The sequence below is a fragment of the Procambarus clarkii genome, chromosome 6 (genome assembly GCF_040958095.1).
Source record: "Procambarus clarkii isolate CNS0578487 chromosome 6, FALCON_Pclarkii_2.0, whole genome shotgun sequence".
NCBI lineage: Eukaryota > Metazoa > Arthropoda > Malacostraca > Decapoda > Cambaridae > Procambarus > Procambarus clarkii.
Genome location: NC_091155.1, coordinates 18,645,616 through 18,648,818, shown reverse-complemented (window position 1 = coordinate 18,648,818; position 3,203 = coordinate 18,645,616).

Genomic DNA, 3,203 nt, shown 5'->3' with positions numbered 1-3,203 from the left:
GGTGAAGGAGAGGGAAGGTGGTGAAGGAGAGTGAAGGTGGTGAAGGTGGTGAAGGAGAGGGAAGATGGTGAAGGAGAGGGAAGGTGGTGAAGGAGAGTGAAAGTGGTGAAGGAGCGGGAAGGTGGTGAAGGAGAGGGAAGGTGGTGTAGGAGAGGGAAGGTGGTGAAGATGAGGGAAGGTGGTGAAGGTGGTGAAAGTGGTGAAGGAGAGGGAAGGTGGTGAAGGTTAGGGAAGGTGGTGAAGGAGAGGGAAGGTGGTGAAGGTGAGGGAAGGTGGTGAAGGTGGTGAAGGAGAGGGAAGGTGGTGAAGGTGAGGGAAGGTGGTGAAGGTGAGGGACGGTGGTGAAGGAGAGGGAAGATGGTGAAGGAGAGGGAAGGTGGTGAAGGAGAGGGAAGGTGGTGAAGGTGAGGGAAGGTGGTGAAGGTGGTAAAGGAGAGGGAAAGTGGTGCAGCAGAGGGTAGGTGGTGAAGGTGAGGGAAGGTGGTGAAGGAGAGGGAAGGTGGTGAAGGAAAGGGAAGGTGGTGAAGGAGATGGAAGGTGGTGAAGGAGAGGGAAGGTGGTGAAGGTGAGGGAAGGTGGTGAAGGAGAGGGAAGGTAGTGAAGGAGAGGGAAGGTGGAGAAGGTGAGGAAAGGTGGTGAAGGAGAGGGAAGGTGGTGAAGGAGAGGGAAGGTGGTGAAGGTGAGGGAAGGAGAGGGAAGGTGATGAAGGAGAGGGAAGGTGGTGAAGGTGAGGGAAGGAGAGGGAAGGTGATGAAGGAGAGGGAAGGTGGTGAAGGAGAGGGAAGGTGTTGAAGGTGAGGGAAGGTGGTGAAGGAGAGGGAAGGTGGTGAAGGAGAGTGAAGGTGGTGAAGGTGGTGAAGGAGAGGGAAGGTGGTGAAGGAGAGGGAAGGTGGTGAAGGAGAGGGAAGGTGGTGAAGGAGAGGGAAGGTGGTGAAGGAGAGGGAAGGTGGTGAAGGAGAGGGAAGGTGGTGAAGGAGAGGGAAGGTGGTGAAGGAGAGGGAAGGTGGTGAAGGAGAGGGAAGGTGGTGAAGGTTGTGAAGGAGAGGGAAGGTGGTGAAGGTGGTGAAGGAGAGGGAAGGTGGTGAAGGAGAGGGAAGGTGATGAAGGAGAGGGAAGGTGGTGAAGGTGAGGGAAGGTGGTGAAGGTGGTGAAGGTGAGGGAAGGTGGTGAAGGAGAGGGAAGGTGGTGAAGGTGGTGAAGGAGAGGGAAGGTGGTGAAGGAGAGGGAAGGTGATGAAGGAGAGGGAAGGTGGTGAAGGTGAGGGAAGGTGGTGAAGGTGGTGAAGGTGAGGGAAGGTGGTGAAGGAGAGGGAAGGTGGTGAAGGTGGTGAAGGTGAGGGAAGGTGGTGAAGGAGAGGGAAGGTGGTGAAGGAGAGGGAAAGTGGTGAAGGAGAGGGAAGGTGTTGAAGGAGAGGGAAGGTGGTGAAGGTGAGGGAAGGTGGTGAAGGTGAGGGAAGGTGGTGAAGGAGAGGGAAAGTGGTGAAGGAGAGGGAAGGTGGTGAAGGAGAGGGAAGGTGGTGAAGGAGAGGGAAGGTGGTGAAGGAGAGGGAAGGTGGTGAAGGAGAGGGAAGGTGGTGAAGGAGAGGGAAGGTGGTGAAGGAGAGGGAAGGTGGTGAAGGTGAGGGAAGGTGGTGAAGGTGAGGGAAGGTGGTGAAGGTGAGGGAAGGTGGTGAAGGTGAGGAAAGGTGGTGAAGGTGAGGGAAGGTGGTGAAGGAGAGGGAAAATGGTGAAGGAGAGGGAAGGTGGTGAAGGTGAGCGAAGGTGAGGGAAGGTGGTGAAGGAGAGGGAGGGTGGTGAAGGTGGTGAAGGTGGTGAAGGAGAGGGAAGATGGTAAAGGAGAGGGAAGGTGGTGAAGGAGAGGGAAGGTGGTGAAGGAGAGGGAAGGTGGTGAAGGAGAGGGAAGGCGGTGATGGTGAGGGAAGGTGGTAAAGGAGAGGGAAGGTGGTGAAGGTGAGGGAAGATGGTGAAGGTGAGGGAAGGTGGTGAAGGTGAGGGAAGATGGTGAAGGAGAGGGAAGGTGGAGAGGGAAGGTGGTGAAGGTGAGTGAAGGTGGTGAAGGTGAGGGAAGGTGGTGAAGGAGAGGGAAGGCGGTGAAGGTGAGGTAAGGTGGTGAAGGAGAGGGAAGGTGGTGAAGGTGAGGAAGGTGGTGAAGGAGAGGGAAGGTGGTGAAGGAGAGGGAAGGTGGTGAAGGAGACGGAAGGTGGTGAAGGAGAGGGAAGGTGGTGAAGGTGAGGGAAGGTGGTGAAGGAGAGGGAAGGTGGTGAAGGAGAGTGAAGGTGGTGAAGGAGAGGGAAGGTGGTGAAGGTGGTGAAGGAGAGGGAAGGTAGTGAAGGTGGTGAAGGAGAGGGAAGGTGGTGAAGGAGAGGGAAGGTGATGAAGGAGAGGGAAGGTGGTGAAGGTGAGGGAAGGTGGTGAAGGTGGTGAAGGTGAGGGAAGGTGGTGAAGGAGAGGGAAGGTGGTGAAGGAGAGGGAAGGTGGTGAAGGAGAGGGAAGGTGATGAAGGAGAGGGAAGGTGGTGAAGGTGAGGGAAGGTGGTGAAGGTTGTGAAGGAGAGGGAAGGTGGTGAAGGAGAGGGAAGGTGGTGAAGGAGAGGGAAGGTGTTGAAGGAGAGGGAAGGTGGTGAAGGTGAGGGAAGGTGGTGAAGGTGAGGGAAGGTGGTGAAGGAGAGGGAAAGTGGTGAAGGAGAGGGAAGGTGGTGAAGGAGAGGGAAGGTGGTAAAGGAGAGGGAAGGTGGTGAAGGAGAGGGAAGGTGGTGAAGGAGAGGGAAGGTGGTGAAGGTGAGGGAAGGTGGTGAAGGTGAGGGAAGGTGGTGAAGGTGAGGGAAGGTGGTGAAGGTGAGGGAAGGTGGTGAAGGTGAGGGAAGGTGGTGAAGGAGAGGGAAAATGGTGAAGGAGAGGGAAGGTGGTGAAGGTGAGCGAACGTGAGGGAAGGTGGTGAAGGAGAGGGAGGGTGGTGAAGGTGGTGAAGGAGAGGGAAGATGGTGAAGGAGTGGGAAGGTGGTGAAGGAGAGGGAAGGTGGTGAAGGAGAGGGAAGGTGGTGAAGGTGAGGGAAGGTGGTAAAGGAGAGGGAAGGTGGTGAAGGTGAGGGAAGGTGGTGAAGGTGAGGGAAGGTGGTGAAGGTGAGGGAAGGTGGTGAAGGAGAGGGAAGGTGGTGAAGGAGAGGGAAGGTGGTGAAGGAGTGGGAAGGTGGTGAAGGTGAGGGAA